This window comes from Syngnathoides biaculeatus, chromosome 15 (genome assembly GCF_019802595.1).
Source record: "Syngnathoides biaculeatus isolate LvHL_M chromosome 15, ASM1980259v1, whole genome shotgun sequence".
Lineage (NCBI taxonomy): Eukaryota > Metazoa > Chordata > Actinopteri > Syngnathiformes > Syngnathidae > Syngnathoides > Syngnathoides biaculeatus.
This window is the reverse complement of record NC_084654.1, coordinates 19238480-19258985: the sequence shown is the minus strand read 5'-3', so window position 1 is coordinate 19258985 and position 20506 is coordinate 19238480. Positions and strand designations below refer to the sequence as shown.

General features: G+C 43.8%; 1 protein-coding gene across 5 annotated transcripts in view; it reads right to left on the bottom strand.

The window, feature by feature from the left end:
• The window catches only part of meis2a (Meis homeobox 2a), a 203375-nt gene extending 183257 nt beyond the window's left edge, over positions 1-20118 (bottom strand). For 2 of the 5 annotated variants that reach the window (XM_061843234.1, XM_061843236.1), the window contains exon 1: positions 20070-20118. The gene's annotated coding sequence lies outside the window, so the exon portion shown is untranslated. Of the gene's footprint in view, positions 1-18884; positions 19029-19143; positions 19279-20069 lie in introns of all 5 variants that reach the window. The other 3 variants (XM_061843235.1, XM_061843237.1, XM_061843238.1) reach the window with 3 other exon arrangements.
• Positions 20119-20506: the final 388 nt, after the last annotated feature.

Here is a 20506-nt window from a genome sequence, read left to right as displayed (position 1 = left end):
TCCTGTCACAACTCTCTCCTCGAGTCACGCCCTAGCAGTTTCTCTTGAGATATTCTGCTTGATCTTATGGTCCACATTGAAGGGAAACATGTGGCTTGGGTTTAAAATGTATCTTTTTTCGACACCTTTGGCAATTGGGCCTACTAATTATTACACCGGATCATCGACTTAGCACAGTCTTGAGGTCCCGAACCGTGCAGAAGAATACGTAGTCATGTGGCACAAGAAGGCTCGTTCAGTTACCGCCACACAACGAGCAAAGCGACGGAAGTGCCGTGCAATGTGCGGAGTTCAGCTACTAGTATTCAAAAGTGGTCGACCATTGACCGCAAGTGTTGTTACGACGGTTAACGATGTCAAAACGTGACACCCAATTGAAAATTTGAGGTTTCACAGAGTCTCAAAAAAGCACCACTTCGTCCCTATCCTCACTTGTTTCTCCACAATTCTGCCCTGACAATCTTGCCCTGTTTTTGTGGTTCAATGAAAATATATATATATATATATTTATTTATTTTTTAAAAATGGCAGTACAGTATAGAAGATGATATTGTGATATGCAGTGAAAGCAAGGAGCAGGTGGAGGAACAATTAGAAAGATGGAGGCACGCACTGGAAAGGAGAGGAATGAAGATTAGCCGAAGTAAAACAGAATATATGTGCGTGAATGAGAGGGGGTGGAGGAGGAAGAGTGAGGCTGATGCAGCTATCTTGGATGATTGCCATAAATATAGAAGCTACTAGAGGGGCGGAGGAATTGGAACCTTTGTTCAAAAACTGATCTCTAATGTTAGAATTAGCACGTTTTCAGTTACACTCGTTAGTTCATGTTCGTAGGAAAACAGAATATATCTGCATGAATGAGAGGGGCAGTGGGGGAAAGAGTGAAGTTCCAGGGAGAAGAGAAAGCGAGAGTAGACGACTTCAAATATTTGGGGTCAACAATCCAGAGCGACGTCGAGTGTGGTAAGGAAGTGAAGAAACGGGTCCAAGCAGGTTGGAACAGCTGGCGGAAGGTGTCTGGTGTTCTATGTGACGGAAGAATCTCCGCTAGGATGAAGGGCAAAGTTTATAAAACAGTGGTGAGGCCGGCCGTGATGTACGGATTAGTTTGTCCTGACCCAAGAACTCCTTCGAGACTCGCACACCCCGTGGCGGGCGGATCTCAGTTTGGGAATCCCGGAACTGCCGATAAGGCCACTGAAATTGCTTCGATGCTAACTTTCTGTATTCTTTTACAGTCAAGCAAGTGTCACTTACTGATCATTTTTGCCAATCCCTTCAACTTTTTAAGAAAGAAAATCTCAAATGAATATTTCCCTTTGGAAGCGCCCGGCGTTAGCGTTTGATTCTATTTACTTTGGTCCCGGCCCGGCTCGGTGTTGTCAGGTGCGGTTTTTGTATCCGTCTTGAAAGGGTTTTTCCTTGAAGTGACTCGGGTGTCAGCTTCGGTGACGCGTCGTCTTCTCGATTGTCTTTGCACTCGGAGGAGATGTGAGGACGGAGCGCCTCCTCAGCCGTCACAATATTGATACTGTACGATGGCTGTCGAGGCACAGTCGCCCCCGCCCCCACCCGCACCCCCCCCCCCCACTCACACGCCTGCACCGGCTTCTAATCTGCCCTGACAGACCGTGCGGCGCTTGAACGATAGCAGGTGTGACATCACAAATAAGAGCGGATGAAGTTGTGAAAGAAGGAAGACAAAAAAAAAAAAAACTTTTCCTGATGAATTAATTTGCCTCTGACGGGAATCTATTGTCATTTTCGTTTGCATTCCGTCTGATCCCGCCTCCTCGTGTCCCGAAATGTTGAAAGCGATGGCGGACGATGGGACCGTCGCCGGGTTTCTTCATCGTTGTCACATCGGCAACGGATTTATTTTCATTAATACTGTGTGTTAGGAAACTGAAGGACAAAAGACATTTTGCCGACTCAGATTCATGAGTGGACAAAAGGGGTCGGATGGTGGGGGGCAGGTGGGGAGGACAGAATTGTCAGTGATGGGATGGCCTCATATGAAAAACAGTCACCGTTATATGAACACTTTTGCATTTTATATTTCCTTTCAGCAGCTATGACCAAAAATGAACCGATTTAAAAATATGAGCCTTTCCAAAGTGGGTTGAAATGTTTCACACAGATATAAAAATGAACATAATGGCAAATACAAGCCGAAAAATGACTTTTAAAGGGGAAATCCAGTGCTTGCATGAACAGTGTATCCAATAGGTCATGTAATATGTTCCCTATTTTGACAACATGATGTTAAATCCTCTCTCATTTAATAGTATTTTGAGAAGATTTTTGTGGACGATTACGAATATTCTGGGGTGCTGCCATTTACGCGAGTCACATGATCTACGTGGGCGTATGTGATGTGTACCAGCGCTGATTTCTCAGATTTATCCTCATCTGATGAAGAAATAGCAGTATCGGTTGATCGGGAAGACGGAGGTATACTTCCATACAGATTTGAACCTGTAGCTGTAATTAACGTTGAATATTCGGATGGTTCTTCGAGCGGAATGAACATTCCTAATTGTCCACAAAAATCTTCTCAAAACACTATTAAATGAGAGAGAATTTAACATCACATTGTCAAAAAAAAGCAGCTCAAAGGTTCAAACCTTGGATTGACTATTTGGGGATTGACTGAAAACATGAGAAATGTTTGCACATCTGTTTTTTTTTTTTTTTTTTTAAATTATTAATGTTGGGAGATCCTGTTGCCAAAGTCTTTTCCCCTTTTTCCCCCGGACCGGTCCCACAGGAAAGATACTCAAATTTGTTCATTTACCGAAAGGAAGAAGTTGAAGGCCGGGATATTCTTTTTTTTTTTTTTCCCTGTCAGATTTGCAAAGATTATTCCCATCATGATCCTATTAGCCACAGGGTGAATGTGACTCCTTAAGAGGGATTTATGGGAAAAATAGTTCCCCGCAAAAACAAATTGGTCGCCCAGGACAATCCCATCCAAAAACCTGCCTGCCCCTTGCGAATACAATTTAAAGGGGCTTCGCTCGGGGTTCTCAAGGACAGAAAAGTCTGAAAGTCATAATCCCGGACCACAAGTACCACTCGACGCTCCCAGCAGGCTCTTTTTTTCCGGGAAGTTTGAGATTGTTGAGGCGGAGCAGATTTGGCCAGGAATTCATCTGTCCGAGCACCTGCGGTCTGTAACTAGCCCACCGTCGACATCCAGGTTAACTGAGTTACTACTACTACTACTACTACTACTACGTCAGGAATGAAAAACACTCTTCCCAATTTGAATAAGTATCTCCACGTACAGTGGCGCATTAACTTACTGTACGTGTTTAATTTGGAGTGTGACCAAGCTCATAACCGTAGTTGCCTAGCGAGTGACATCAGAAGTGGGTTGGCCAGTTAGCCACCGTGTGAGCGTCTGTGGACTACAGCAGCTTCCTGTGAACACTACTGTTTTGTCGTTTCATCTGAAAACTCTTTGTCCTGCAATGGAAAAAAGGCGAGAAGCAGAAAGTAGTACAGTGATGCCTCGGTTCTCGACCACAATCCATTCCAGAAAATGGTTCGAGAAGTGATTTGTTCGAAAACCGAATCAATGTTTCCCATTACAATGAATGGAAAAAGAAATAATGCGTTCCAAGCCTAAAAAGGTTGGGCTTTTTCAAGCATTTTTTTAGCTTTTCCTGATAATAAACTGCATAGTAGAAATATATGTATAGTTTCAATACTTTATACAATAAAATTTAATAAATGTATTTATTTTTTGCTTAAAATGTATGCTTTAGTTGTAGATTACACTAGGGTGGGAGTACATTCCTGTATCTGTAGCTACTCGGCCCCAAGCCTTGTGAATTTTTTTTTTTTTTATGAACAAAAGTGAATAATAACTTTAAAGAAGCAACTTGCCTTCTTTGGAGCCATGACTGGGGGTTCATACGGTAGTCCTCGAAAAGATAAAAAACAACAGTCACTACCGAGACACGTCTGTGTCCAGAAGCGGCGTTTTACAGAATAACGAAAGTTATGTCATTCCCGTTTTTTTTTTTTTTTTTTCCAGGGGCATCCGAATTGCCAATAACCAAACGCGTCGTGGGTGGGTCAGCCGGTCTGGCCATGCGCAATATGTTATTTCCGTGTTTTGTCTGGGGCGTTCGAGTACCGATTTTCGTTCGAAAACCGATTTGTTCGAAAACGGACGACGTTCGAGAACCGAGGCTAAACTGTATTTCCTGCTTCGAAGAATGCTATGATGCAACAACGTCTAGCGAGGCATGCAATTTGAATTCCGAAATATGTTTGAATTTAGGGGCGTGCTTTTGATGAAAATTTGGGTCATGGGACTCCACTTGAAACATTTGGAGGAAGAATTACACAAAGTCTTCAAGTGGATTTAAGGTGGTGTTTGCTAACAACTGTCACTGTCATGCACTCTTTTTAATGAGCAGGGCTTATGGTCTGATGTCCTTCCGCGGTTTATCGTCTTGAGGTCAGGCGCCCCTGCGGTTGACGCCATATGTGAGCGAAGGAGGGGGTGGGCACCGGAGAAGCCGCTGAGCACAGGTAAGTTCCCCATAACCGGATCGCCCCCTTCCTAACTCCCCAACCTCCAAACCTAGGCGGGCACCCAGGGGGAGAGGAGGCGTTAAAACCTGAAGGGCCCTTGCCTGGTGAACTCCCCCCCCCCACTCTCCACCCAGTGCTCCCCCCATGAGCACGCAACCATCTGCTCCCCGCCCCCGCCCAGCTGGCCACCTTTGATCCCACCAAATTTGAGCTAAAACGAGGATGATGACTGAGCTCTTCCAGTTTGTCCTAGAGAGGCGAGCGAGGAGGCAAACGAGACGAAGGGCGAAGGTCCGCCGGCGAATTGAGACCAGGACTCCAAAACTTGGAGATGAGGCAATGAATGAATCAATCCTTTTTCATGGGAAATGCACTCTTTCACAGCCAAAGTAACATTTCAAGAGTAGACCTGGTCCAAACATCATCCTCAACAGAGGATAGGATCCCCCCTCAAAAACTGCAAATGGAAAAATTCACAAATGCAAAACCACAAATATGCACATGGTGATGCTCATACTGTACAGATGTATCTGGAAGAAAGTTTCTGCCCCAAATTGGACAAGAACAGCGTATGCACCAAATTCGAACAATCCATTTTATGACGAAACTCAGATTTTCTTTGAATTTCATTACAAGATTTCCCATTACGATCAATATTTTGCCCAAGACTCCAGACTGATGCCAACATTTGACTTGGACCATTCAAAATTTATTCCCGATTGAAGTTAAATGAAATTCCATTAATCCCTTCCACCTACCTAAAACCAAATTATTCATATTCACAGTTTTTAATGAAGAAAAAAGATGCAGTTTAAAAAAAAAAAAAAACATCATAAAAGGCACATTTTGCATTGAGGTAATCAATCAGATACTAAAAATACTGGAGGGCGGGAGCGAGAGAGAGATAAAGAGAAAGGGGGATAAAGAGAGAGGGGGGAGAGGAATAGAAAGAGGGGGAGAGAGAGAGCTAAAGAGAGAGATAAAGAGAAAGAGAGATAGAGAGGGAAAGAGAGAGAGAAAGAAAGATAGGGAAAGGGATAAAGAGAGAGAGGGGGAGATAGGGGTAGAGAGAAAGAGAGGGGGAGACAGAGATAGAGATAAAGAGAAAGAGAGAGAAAGCGATAAAGGGAGAGAGAGAGATAAAGAGAGAGGGAGAGAGAGCTAGAGAGAGCGATAAAGAGAGAGAGAGAGAGAGATAAAGAGAGAGGGAGAGGGAGAGTGATAAAGAGAGAGAGATAAAGACAGAGAAGGAGAGAGATATAAAGAGAGGGGGGGAGTGAGAGAGAGAGAGAGAGAGGAGAGAGAGAGAGAGAGAGAGAGAGATGCAGCATTTAGAGCAGTTTCCCCAAAAGATTAGAACACTGAATCAAGATTTCACCACTTCAAATTCATCCACCCATTCTCATAAAAAGATGTCGGCAAACGCCGTATTTTCCCCGTCGATTAATACCAGCGCGTCTGAACGGAGTCTGCCACGTTGTACACTCGTGTTTTTGTTCCCCGCCCAAATTGATTCCCCAGAAAATATAATGTGAATAATTAAAACCCAATGATTAAACATAGAGATAATATTTAATTAAGGCACGTCATTAGAATTCTTGGTGCAGCGCCATTAATGGGTCATTAGCGCAATTAATTAATTGAGCCCCCCCCCCCAAAAAACGAATTCAATCCATAACGAGATGTTTTTGAGGGATTTAATGAGGTAATCTTCGCTCCCACTGAGGCTTGCGTACAGAACATAATGCAAACTAAAATTACTGCTGAAACTCGCTTAACTTCTCGTTATAAATAAACCGGGAATAATCAATAGTGGTGCGAGAAAGTCAAAATGCAACTTCATGATTTTTATAAGGTCCATTTTGATATTTGTACTGATAAAATTCAACACGATTTAGAAATTTGTAGAATCTGAGAAAAACACAACAAATGAAGGATTATTAGTAGTTCCCGCCAATTTTTTTTTTCAATTTTTTTAAAGTTCCACCTGCTCCATCGTTATGCAAAAACATAAATGATTCACAATTCGCAATGTTTTTTTTTACAAAAAAATAATCTGCCCATTGTAATCATTATGCTTGAATCTAAAGCAATTTGCAGACGCGTGATTTTTTTTTTTAATAAACCGAATGTTTACTGATGTTCCACCCATCACAATCTTCACTGCTAAAGCACAAAATTTTTATTTGAATTTTTAACATATGATTGATAGTCCTTGCCAATATGATGTGCGTTATGCTAAAATACAAACCAAGTCACAAAATATGTTCAATGACTGAATTTTAACAGTCCCGCCATTACGGTCTTTTGTTTGCTAACATGCGAAACACAAATGGAAAAAAATAAAATAAAAAGGCAACTGAATTGTTGATTTTTTACCCGTTCGAATTTAAAAAACTAAACTTAAAAAAACGAGTTGTCATATTCTTCACCAAAACTATGGAAATATTTTTAATCAACTTTGATGCAGATTTAAAGATGAAGAGCCACATTTTTATTTGTAAATTTAATCAGTTTAATTTATTTTTCCAAATGTGGTCAATTAATCTATATTTATTCCATGTCGAAAGCCACGGTGGGAGTATTTCATCTGCATTCTACGGAAGAAAGTCAGGAAAGTGGGAAAGTGACATCAGAAGCAGACTTGTGTGTATAATTGTGTTGTGATCAGGGGTGAGCACCCCCCCCCCCCCTCCACACCGCCAACCTGGCCGGTGCGATCCCTGGCGCCCGATCTGCCCGGCAACCCGGCTCCCCGTGCATGAAAAGCGTTTATCTCCGCATCCCGTTGGCTCCGTGTCCACACTCGGGCTGCGTTTAATCACGCCGGGCCCGATGGGAGAGGGGCCGTTTTTCCGCTGGCATAATCAGAAGGGGGGGGGGGGGGTTCTGGTCATACGTATTAATCCGATTTGCTGTGGCTCTGGCCTTATCAGCTCCCGAAGCTCACCTCTCACGGGATCTGAGCTGCTGCCTCGGCGCCCTCTAATCCGCCCTGAGAAATTGTTAACACCATGTAAATGCGCCCGGCGATGATATGCGGCGCCTTGTATAACATACGTGTTATATTGTGAAGCGTCTTTTGCACGCGGCTTCGGAGATTATGCATAGAATCGGGGGGAAAGATGGTATTGATTGATGGGGATAACAAAGGGGCCAATATCGTTTTAGATGCAAATGCGCACTCGGCGTTACGGGACAAATCTTTGGCGCGGCTGACGGATACGGACGAGGGATTGGACGACTTATCTCGGGTGGCTACGATCATATCACGGAATGTACTCCATGCGGCCGTGACGAGGGATTCAGGTGACTGTGGAAAATGTATCTACAAAATGTATATTTGATTGGGATCTCATCCCTTGAATGATCAAAACTCTGAAACAATGTGCAGATGTCAGTTCATCCCTTTTTTTTGAAACAACTCACATGCGTTCGTTAATAATTAGGGATTCTTGGCAGTTTTGCAGCAGGTTCGATACAGGTAGAAAAGGGTAAGACAATTTTAGTCCTCAGTTAGCCTAAACCTAACTTCCTGTTTGCGGTAGTAGGGGATAGGCTGACAGACGAGGTTAGACTGGAATCCCCTTGGACAATGATGTTCGCAGATCATGTTGTGATCTGCAGTGAAAGCAGGGAGCATGCAGAGGAACAATTAGAAAGATGGAGGTATGCACTGGAAAGGAGAGGAATGAAGATTAGCCGAAGTAAAACAGAATATATGTGCGTGAATGAGAGGGGCGGAGGAGGAAGAGTGAGGCTACAGGGAGAAGAGATGGCGAGGGTGGACGACTTCAAATACTTGGGGTCAACAATCCAGAGCAATGGTGAGTGTGGTAAGGAAATGAAAAAACTGGTCCAAGCAGGTTGGAACAGCTGGCGGAAGGTGTCTGGTGTTCTATGTGACAGAAGAATCTCCGCTAGGATGAAGGGCAAAGTTTATAAAACAGTAGTGAGGCCGGCCATGATGTACGGATTAGAGACGGTGGCACAGAAGAAACAACAGGAAGCAGAACTGGAGATGGCAGAAATGAAGATGTTGAGGTTCTCGCTCGGAGTGAGCAGGTTGAATAGGATTAGAAATGAGCTCATTAGAGGGACTGGCAAAGTTGGATGTTTTAGAGACAACGTTCGAGAGTGCAGACTTCGATGGTTTGGACATGTCCAGAGGCGAGAGAGTGAGTTTATTGGTAGAAGAGTGCTGAGGATGGAGCTGCCAGGCAAAAGAGGGAGAGGAAGACCAAAGAGAAGGTTGATGGATGTTGTGAGGGAGGACATGAGGACAGTGGGTGTTAGAGAGGGGGATGCACGAGATAGGCTTAGATGGAAAAAGATGACACACTGTGGCGACCCCTAACAGGAAAAGCCGAAAGAAAAAAGAAGAAGACGTTAGCCTAAACTGAAATGTGGAGTACCGTGAGAAAATGCAGGCAAGCACGGGACTAGTACGGACTGGAACGCGTGACCTCTGAACTGCTAGACAGATGTTTCAACCAGTCATTTCTATTTTTGTACTTTCAGCTCGTATTTAACGAATTAACAGCAGTCTGCCTGTTTATCATTTATTGCGGTTGCATTGTCAGGTACCCCAATAATATTGATATGGATATGGAATCAGGCCAAAACATCAGATATATTCTTCCATTTTGTGTGTGCAATTGAAAAATATTCTCTTTTGCATGTTTTGACAACATCGCTATCCTGCCAATTCCAGCCCGGTTTGTCGACTAGTTTACATTTTCTTGCGCTCTCTTTTCTTGACGCGCACGGTTTCATCTTTGATCTGTCAGCGGGAAAGCGACGCGTCGCGCAAACGTATTGGAAGTTCACATTTTATGGTCAAGCGCTGCATTTCTTTTCAACATCAATAAAAAGTGTTCCGTCAACAAGTATCGTTCCTAAGCAGATATACGCAAAGAGGATGTCATTAATTTCAACCTTCCCAATCATAAAATGTCTTCAGTTTCGTCATCTTTTTTTCCGGCGTGCTGCGGTTTGAGGACAGAGCGAGAGGCTCCGCCGTCACTTCCTGTCAAGGTTGGTTAGGCCTCAGCGTCAGTTCCGTCGGACACGCGAAGCCGTGTGATTTTTCCATCCTCGGTTAATTAGACCACCTACCCTTTTTCTTCTCCGCGAGTACTGTCTGGCGTGATTAGAGCCAGCTCATTATCTGTGACTCGTCGGGGTCCCGTTCAAGCCGCCGCCAAAAACGATTTGCAATTGTCGCCAAAATAAGAGAATTTCTACAATTCAGAGAACACCCACTCCACAATTAGGGGTTTATTTCAAATATTCATTCTTTTATGGTTAGTACTTGGAGAATGTACTGTAGTTAAGGTTGGGGGTTTTTCTGATTTTATTTTTTGTATTCCAGTGGATGATAATGATCACCGCAGCCGTGGAGTCACATCTAGAGTAGCGTCAGACAGCATTTGTTCTGACCCGATTGGTGGATGAGTGACCGATTATGTAAGGTGCTGTAAACTGATTTCCTCGCCCAGTATATGCGCTTCAGGGTTAGGGTTAGTTTTGGTCCACATCGGCTCAAGATTGGTTGACGTGAGTCGTCGAAAGTTTGTGGTTAAGGGTCAGTCATCAAATCTAGCATACCCACTTAAGGCTCCGTCACACCATAACGCTCTGGTCAACGTTTCTCTGAATATTTCAATCGTTCTATTTTTCAGCGTTCTCAAATGAGGATGACACATCTGGCGTGTGATTAACGTGTGTCAAACGCAGGACTAAAGTGCGTCTAACGCATGAGAAGCGTGTAACAGCGACCAAATAAGATACCCCTAAAAACCATTAGCGTGTGCTAACGTGTCACTGGCGCGCGACGAGCGATTTGTCAAAGTTAGACGAGCGTGTTGAGCGTGTGACTAACGGGTGAATAACGACAGAATAGCGTTTTGCTGGCGTGTAATTTTTACAGTGGAACGGGAACGAAAACGTTGGAAATTTCAGTCACTTCAGTTGTTCTCGTGAGTTTGAACAGTCAGCATCATGCCGCCTAGACGAAAAAAAGGTGGGGTCCGGACTTCAGCAACTAGCGCTGTAAGTAAGAATGCAAAGCCTCTTTCACTAGCAATGTCTTTGGAGGAAAAAGAACACCAGGAGGAAGAGCACGTCCGAGAAGTAACGCACCATGTGACACCCCCTGGACACCCTAAACACCATGAAAACCCCAGTGATGACGGTAACAAACGATAAGTAACAACCAAGTAACGCTAGAGTAACGACTGACTAACGATAGCTAAACGCGTGCATCGCTCGGCGAACGTTAGTAAAACGTTCCACGAATGTTCTGCAGCGTTTAAAATTAAACGCTGATGAACGCTGGTCTCGGTGAGAACTTTTGTGCGTGTTCAAAACTTTTTTTCCCCCGGACCGGCGTTCCACGCCGATTCCCAGCGATCATTGACGTTCACCAGCGTTCAAACAACGCTCTTCTGGCGCTATCCCGCCGACCATGGGCGACTACCAACGTTTCCTCAAACGCTATAGAACGCTGACCAGAACGTCGTGGTGTGACGGGGCCTTTACAGTTTGGTGGCTACTGGATGAATTCCCTGGAGGAGTTGATTTGTGCACGACCAAGAAAAATGGCACTTTCCAACCAAAAACGGCTGACTAAATGGGTTTTTTTTTAGTTCCATGGTTAACCCTCAAACTTACCGCACTCTATGAAGAAAACTCACAGCAGCTGTTAATGGGAAAAGTTCCAAATGAATCCATTTGGAAAAACTCCCAACGTTGGCCCACGACGGGGATGGGTGGGAGGGAAAACCGCAGCCTGCTTTCCAAGCTGGGGACTGATTAGATGGAAGATGGCGCTCGGCTGGAGGACGGACACGACGGCGCTTCCCCCCAGAGATTACATTTGCTGCACCTGGCCCATCCGGGAACAATGCCACCCCTCAGATCATTTGCGCCGCGCACTGGGCTTAATTAAAAAAAAAAAAGAAACGGGGGGGGAGAGAGAAGAAAAAAAACACGGCTAATTTGCACACTCGACTTTGCCTTCGAAATTGGAAATCTCCTTCACCACTGAGTCTGTTAATTTGCACAGGAAACGGCCGACTGAGCCGGGCGGACGCCGGCCGAAAAGCCGGGGAAAAACAAGCACGCTGTGCGCCTCCCTGTCGTCAGTATTCCGGGGACGTTGGTGGGGGGGGGGGGGGGGCGACTCAACTTTGATTTAAACATAAAATAATCCTAACTGCTCCATAGTGAGGGATAATCTCCATAAAGTGAAATCACACAAGGGCGGACGGCGGCGGAATGGGACATCTCTTTCCTGACAGGTGACTGGATTGATGATTCCGGGAGAGGGAGGGGATAAAAACCTACATGGGGATGAATTATGACAGTTTTCATATTAGGGCAGACTTATCTGACGTTAAAAAAAGGGTGTGGGGGGGGTTGCATTAAGACCAACGAGAACATTTGAGCGATACAATCACAAATTGACCTGCCAATCACCTCACCCTGGCTTCAAAGGTGCAGATAAGGTCGCGGAAAGCAGATTCCACCGTCCCTTCGCTTAAGCACATTTTTAGGGGTTGCCGACACGAAACATGAAAAAGATGTGAGATCATCCAGCCTCCGAGGTAAAATGAGATTTTACACGCTAACAGAAATCGCCCTTTAATAATTTCTTCATGTCCGCGAAGATATCCGAGGGGGATGTTCCGAAAGGCTTACAAGGTAATCTCATTGATATTTATTCATCTAATGATGACTAAGAACGCAAACTATGGAGGGCAGCGCTCGCCGCAAAGACGACCCCAATGAGTCGTCCGCGTCGAGGTGGCGAATTGTCCCGCCAAAACCAGACGCGGAATAAGTGCTAATCCATAGCGAGGTATTAAAGTCAGCAAATGGTTGATAATACCGCCAAGATTCCCAAATGGATGTCCGACAATGATCCGTGTAAAGGCGAATTAAAGCTTCAGGCAAATTGGATGTAACTAAGAATTAAGTAAAGATGGTGCAGACCGGGCTGCCGCCGCGCCCTTTAGTCCCCCGTTCGAGAACCCTCACGCGGAAGTCTTGCCGGGCACGGAAAAAAACGCATTCCGTCTTCAAACAGCTTAGCGCTATGCGCGGTAATTACATATTTTCTCAGCTCGTCTCTAATCAGGCAGGGACAAAAAGGCGGAATAGGAAAGAGGGCGCTGGGGACGCAAAGTCGAGGACAAGGGGAGGGGGAAGGAAGAGTGTTACTTTTTTTTTTTTTTTCCGGGGAGAAATCACTCCTCACATTAGCCGGAGCTGCCGGAGCTGTCGTACCTGTCGGTGCGGCGCTGACAGGCGGTTTGTTTGGACGTGGGGGTGCGGGGGGGGTCAGCCAAGGAGCAGGGGGAAGTGAAAGAATGCGGAGGACGCTCAAAGTTAGCGAGACGGGGAGCTCGGGTGACATCGTGATTTATTGACCACTGGAGGGGAAGGTGCTGCTCGTCTTGACCCGGTCTTGAGGTCACCGCAACGGCATCGGGTAGTGGAAAATGCGCCAGTCTTATCTTTCGTTGACGTTCCTGAGGCGGCATCCGTCGTACAAATGTGGGAACGAATGAGGAAAAATGGCGTGTGAGCCTATTTGGGGAGGCAGCAGTTAAAAAAAAAAAAAAAAGGGGTGGGGGGGTTGAAATTCAATTTAAAAAAATGAGTAAAAAAGGTATCATTTTGCCAATACGTGTTATTATCGTTAATTTACTCTAAAATCACAAACATCTGTTTAGTATTAACATTTTTTTGTGCTAAATCGCAATCCATCAGAAAAAATTCACAAGGATTTAGTCGGCTTTCCAGAGATTTACCGAGCATTGCGTCAAGATCGTTTTTTTTTTTTTTTTTTTTTTAAGTCCAAGAAATGCAAGTTTTATACTAAATTCAACACACTTTTGCACAAAAGCCTTCCTAAGACCGCCAAACCAATGACTGGAATTGAGTAAGATTAAGTTAGTGATTGAGTAAATAAATGCCTTGCTTTTATTAAATTAAGCAAAAATATGAACAGAATCTTGCAAAAATCTTACGAGAATGCAACTCATCATCAAAAAATATAGCTTGGCTTTCGTGAGCGTTGCACATTGAATTCATAAATCGGAAAAATAGTCAAAGAACATATGTGTTTTTGATCCATGAAATTGACCCCAAAAAATGTATAATTCATATAATCATCAGAAAAATTAGGTCCCATCTAGAAATGAAAAAACATTCATCACATCTTTTCTTTATGCACTAAATATTGAGACGTGCTTTTTGTTGGAAAGTGATGCAATTACCTGTACATATCCTGGTTTTAAGATTTAAAATTGCATTTCAAACAAAAACAGCAACAAATTTTAGGATAATTCTTAAACACCTAGATGGGAACTTCAAGTGTTACAGTAGCAGACAGTAGATGGCTTAAAAATATGAAATTTACCATAAAATACAGTAGCATAGTGAGAAACTGATATGTACAATAAAAAAATAGCATAAAATGACGGGATTTTTTTTTTTTTAATTATCCAAAGAAAATAACTGCATTAAGGTACAGTATAAAATTAAAACTTCATTCCAGCCGTTTCTCCAGTGGACAGTAAGCGTAATCCTTGTCGCGCGACCAACGATTGTTCAGCTTTTCAAAAGGTTACATTGGAGCAAGTGAGTGTACACAACACGGCTCAGGCCCGAGCCCGTCCAGCTGTTGTTTACCCAACATTCACAAGCGTCCACGTTGTCGTCACCTGCGAGTGTGCATAAAGCCCCTAATGAGCGGGCACAAAAGGCCCCCGCAGAGGTACAGTACGAGCGCAAACCTCCGCACGGGCTGAACAAACACTTCGCTTTTCATGCGACCTGTTGCCGTCCGCTCGGGCTTGCGTGGCAACGTTGGGGCGGGGGAATCTAGCAGCTGTTGATACGGTTACCGGCGCGCTTCCTGTTCGGCCTCGACCAGCTGCGTCCCCTCTATTCTCCAAGGCCCCTACCCCCCCCCCCCCCTCCACCCTGGGTGAAGCCGGGTGTCGGCGGCCATCTTGACGACAGACAGCTCCTTTCTGCCCCTGGTTGTTACTGTATCGCCGCGGCCTTTCACGGCTCAGAGAGAGGCGGCCGGCGTGCCAACCGCAACGGCCTTGCGGCGCACCTCTCCTACCAACACCCACCTTGCCTGGACAATGCATGTACTGAATGTGTATCTGTGTGTGCATTTAAATTTAACCGACAAAAAAATGCAGCTGAAACTACAACCTCCCGCATACAATGAACCCTGAACATATTCTCTGGTCAGCATTAGCAATTTCCTTAATTCAGGATCTGACTTGGATTAAATTTTTGTTTGCTTGTTTTATTCCAAATGAAAGAAAAGTTTGCAGATTTTTAGCAAACATGTCTACCGGTACTGAGTGCCAAACACAACTTTTTGCTGTTTTCGTTATATTATATTATAATTGTACACAATAATTTAAACCACAGGTGTCAAACTCAAGGCCCAGGGGCCAGATCTGGCCAACAGCATGATGTTATGTTGTGTGTATCAACTTCCTTTGATTCCCCCCAAATCTGTACCAAAATTTCAAATGGTCATACCATAAATCAGGGCTCAACAACATTTTTGAGGGTACTTTGTGACCACCGATCGTATGAAGGCCTACGTGACCTCTTTGTCAGCATTAGCAATTTCCTTAATTCTGTATCCGACTTTGATTAAATTAAGCAAAAACATGCTTGTTTTATTCCAAATGAAAGAAAGGTTTGCAGATTTTACTGAGTACTGAGTGCTAAACTCAACTTTTTGCAGTTTTTGTTATATTATATTAAAGATTATAATTGTACACAATCATTTAAACCACTGTTGTCAAACTCAGGGCCCGGGGGCCACATCTGGCCCGCTGCATGATATTATGTGGCCCCCGCAGGCAAATCATGTGTATCAACTTCCTTGATTTTTTTTTGTTCAAATCTGTACCAAAATTTTAAATGGTGATATCATAAATCAGAGATCAACAACCTTTTTGAGGCTACTTCGTGAGCACCAATTGTATGAAGGGCTACGTGACCTGTTTGCGGCAAACCTCAGACTCAGTTCATTACACGTACATAAAATATTTTTGGTTTTGATTTATTGTAGTAAATGACATTACAGGTATTTTAAAATTTTAATTCACATAAGCAAGTCAGATTCAGAATTTAAAGCACAAATAATAGTAACAATTTGTGGCCTATGGTCTTTTTAGAACATACCTCGCGGGCGCCATATATGGTCCTCGCGGGCTACCATTCGCCCGCGGGCACCGCGGTGGTGACCCCTGATTTACAGTACAGCGAGGTTTGTGGCGTTCATTCTGATAATCAATGATTTCCGAGCATGATGACTTGTTTTCTTTAATCAGCCAGATTTGTTTTTAAATGTTCTGAACTCCCGATGACAAAGCCGACATCACCGATTGTGGATTCATTCTGTCCAGGGGAGCAATAAGGTGGATGTTGTGCCACTTCCTGGTTTCCTGACAATAAACTACAGCAGCCGAGACTGAATAACGAGCGCGTAGGCTGGTTCTGTGCCGCATTTCGCCTCTATTCCTTCAGGCCTGATCAGTTAAGAATCGATTCCATATACCTAATCAATCACCTGTCAGTTAATCGATTGGAATCGGAATAGGAATCATTTTCCCGTGAATGGTGCCACCCCGGCGTCCCCGCGTGCCAAGCGCAGTCGATGAAATGCGCGTCCCGATTTCAAACGCGGCCTGTCAGAAAGAGCGACCGGCGAGCGCTCTGCTAATGACTTTATATGCATAAGAAAGCGAGCGCTGGACATGTGATGAAAATGTACCGCCGCCATCTTAGCGGGGTGTACGCATGTAGGCATAGCTTTTAAAAGCAAAACGAGGATTGCCTAATGCACTTTCTTCATTATTCTTTTGTTTTTTTTCCTTCTTCTTGTTTCAATAGCACATCATCCATTATGAAATGCGACCATTTTGACGCGACGGGCGCTTTCAAAAATCAGGCTTTGAAAAAAAGTTGTCAGTGTTATTGATGGCGGCATTAGCGCGCGTTTGTGTGTGTGTTTGGTAGGTGGGCAGAGAGTGGGGGGTGCCGGGGGGGGGGGTTGCTGGAAACGTGTCACATGATTAAAGCGGCGATCGGAGATAGCGGGATCGGCAGGCTACGGGGAGAGATAAGAGGAGAGTAAGCATGTTTAAAGTGTGCTGTGATCAGCCATTGCGCGAGGGAAAGCAGTGACAGGTGTATCGCGGCGAGGAAAACAGCGGCGGGGGCGACTCCTCTAAAGGCGCCCGGCGCTAAAATTAGAATACCTCAGAAGATGCGGCCGTCGGATTGGCGGCGGCGAGCATTCAAAGGGTTATTTTTATCCGCGCGGAGAATGACCCTCCCGCGCTCGCGTGCGTATGCTGCGAATTCAGAAATGGCAGGAAGAAAAAATTTTAAAAAATTGGTGAAATGAAGGGAGGTGATTAAAGTAAGGTCAGGTAAATGTTGGGAGGAAACAAAGCGTATATAATCCATTTTTGTCATCACGTTTAGTTTTTCTCGCCATTTATTTTCATTGTTGAGAAAGTATTTTTTTTTTAAATTTAAAATTATGTATATTCTGACTTGCATTTTAAACTGACTGGAAGTGGTTTAGGTTTTTTTTTTTTTTACTTTATTATTATTATTTTACTTTTTTATGGCTATAGTGAAAGTCTGTTAGCCTCCCTGTTCCATATCCACATTAAGTGAAATTCATGTTACATTTGCAAAACTTTACACACCCAAAATATACCCCTTAATGCAGTCTTATGTACTACAATTTCACTAACCATGTTTTTAAGAACAAGGTACAGTACAACATCGGTTCTCGACCACAATCCGTTCCAGAAGGCGGTTCGAGAATCGATTTGTTTGAAAAACCGAATCGATATTTCCCACGTCTGCGTACAGAAGCTGCGTTATACGCAACGACAACACGCGTCGTGGATCAGCTGGTCGGGCCGCGTGAGGCAAGTTTCTTTCGGCTTGTCCCGTTAGGGGTCGCCACAGCGTCAAATCTCAATTGAACGGTCATATTTGTTTGGCACAGTTTTTACGCCAGATGTCCTTCCCTCTCGGGGTGTGGAGGCCCTAGTGGGATGCAAACTCACAACCCCTGGTTTGCCAAACCAATGCTCTAACCACTGAGCTATGTGTTAAGTTATTTCTGGGTTTTTTCACAGTAACAATGTGGGGAATGGGTCAGCTGGTCGGGTCGCACGCGTTATGTTAGTTCCGGGTTTTTTCGCAGTGCGTTCGTATTCACAATAACAAAGGACGACGTGGTTTACCTGAATGGGCCGCGCGTTGTGTTATTTCATGTTTTTTTTTCGGTGGCGCGGGAATTCACAACAAAGCCCGTTGCGGGTCAGCTGGTCGGGCCGCGCGCGTTATATTATTTCTGGGTTTTGTCGCAGGCGTTCAAGTACCGATTTTCGTGTGAAAACAAGCAAAAAAAATAAAAAGATGTTTAAAAAAAAAAAAAAGATTTTCGTTCGAACCGAGTATTCACTGTTTTTGTCAGTCAATATTCAAGTGGGGAAAATCACAATTCATGCTGGCATTTCTTCGTTTTTCAGGGATGTTTCTTGTATAATGTAAATCTTGTTACATATAATAGATGAACTCTAATAAATTGATTATTGCTGCATTCAGACATTATATTCATCTTCAAATCATTACTCAATTCATACCAGTATCACGCGGCATTGTTTCAAGCAAAAATTTGCAGAATGAAATTTCATTGTACCCAGCACGGATTCAATGCACCCTGTGCCAGATGTAGCGAAGCAACCCCTCACTAAAGATAACCGAGCCTCCACCTTGTTGCACAGCAGGCACGGTGTTCTTTTCTTTGCACGTTTCATTGTTGCATCCGTAAACTTAGATCTAATTGGACTTGCTGAGAAAGCCGCGGGGTTGCCACAGCTGAGCAAAGAATATCTTCCCCAACAGGTTTGTGGCTCGTTAATATGCATTTTGAAACATTTCAATTTCATCAGTTTCGGGTGGTTTTCTTGCTTCTGCCAAATGGTACCAACAATTGGTGTACAAATTGGTATAAATTCAAAAGTATTCAAGATATTTGGTGGTCTGGAATGTAAACCCCCACGATAAATGAAGGATTTTTGTATTGGAAGGAATGTAGTAACGTTTTTTTTTTTTAATATTAAAAAAGGACTAAATATCAATATGCAATGCTGCTCAATCAATCCTGCTTCTTTTGAGGCGACATCGACATTTTGTCCGAAACCCCATCTTCCGCCACCACATCCCGCTGAAAGAAATTGTCTGCGAGCTACCTGTTTAATTTTTCAGATCTCCTTGAAGCATGTATTTCCTTATTAGTTTGGAGACGTTGGCTTGGCTTGAGTGGATGGATGATGCTGTCAGGGGGTCCCGGGCATTATGGCGGCTCCATGTGAGTGATTTCCACCAAGGAAAGCCTATTAGGCCCGACAGGGGGATGATGATATTAGGCCATCATCATTCAGCAGACACCGCCCCCACCAAGCAGACTACACTGTCATCAATCAGACAGCCCAAAACAGCCTGGCTCACCCTTTCCATTCCTTCCCTTCTCGCTTGCAGTGCTTTCCCCCGCCGTTCCTAATTGTCCTTGTTTTGAGTCTCTCCGACGATCCGACTCCTCCGCTTGCCGCTTCTCCGCCGGCTAACACAAAGACAAATTCTGCCCTTTTCGTAGCCCATGAAACATTTAACATTTCATTCCCGCGTCTTGGCAGCCGCAAGTAAAAAAAAAAAAAAAAAATGACCCAATGAATCTTACTTATTGTCTACCCATGAGATCCTCCCCCCGACCCCGAAGCCCGAATCCATTGTCCTGGGGGCCTATCCTGCCTCGTTCGGATTAGCATCTTGACTTGAAAGCAGCAAAAAGTGTGCTGACGTGCGGAATCTAGACATATTGGTCTTTGGAAGTTTACAGCAAAAAGTTGCAAGAGGATGAGGTGGATCCAGGTGGGGGCTGGCACCGTAACACCCCATCATTGATCGACTATGAGAAAATTAGCATTTTTTTCGAAAACAATCCTCATCAGATACCTGACAGTTAATTGGCTACCATTCTTGTTTCCTGTTTTATGCAGCTACATTTTTAAGCACGTTTAAATTTGTCTAGGTTATGAAATTTCAGATGTTGAAAGTTTCCTGAATATTTTCAGCTTTAGTTTTTTACTTTCATCTGTCTCGGACATGAAGTGACTCAAATGTGAATATTTTAAATAACTTTTCAGGAGCATCCAGTAACTTTAGGAATCTCAAAACATTCAGAAACTCACTCAATGTACTGAACTCCTGCCAACGTTATATTAAAACATATAATGGCGATGTGCCATTGCTAAAGCTAACTAACGCCTAGTCTAAACGGGAATTTTTTTTACTATACTGAGCAATGTCTCCACATAGTTGAAGTAAATATAGTCAGGATACTACCAATAATTATAATAATAATCAAGTGGGGTTACCAGGTGTTGGTCTTTCTTGGCCTAAGAGGGTCACATGTGGTAAACTGGCAAACCAGGAGTGGACTCAACCATAGCCTTTTATAGAAAAGGTGACCAGGGCCAAACCAAGTTTGGGCAGGGCAGAGGGGGTTTTGCTTAGCTTCCTATTTAATGCATTTCTACGAGCCACAACCATAAAAAATTGTGATTTATTATTTTGTAAATAATAGCAAGTAATTTATTGAGTCATTCTTGTGGAATATTTGTCTTTATTTTCTTTTTTTTAATACATTTTTTTAAAATACATATTTCAAGTGTCCTTTCACTGTTTGGCCAGTTCATTTAAATCCTCCAAAATACCTCGTTTTTTTTCTTGGGGTCAATTCAATAGTCTTGTTGTTGTGTTGTTTGCGACACAGTAAACAAGTTCAAAGTGATCAACGGCGCCTCCACTGGTC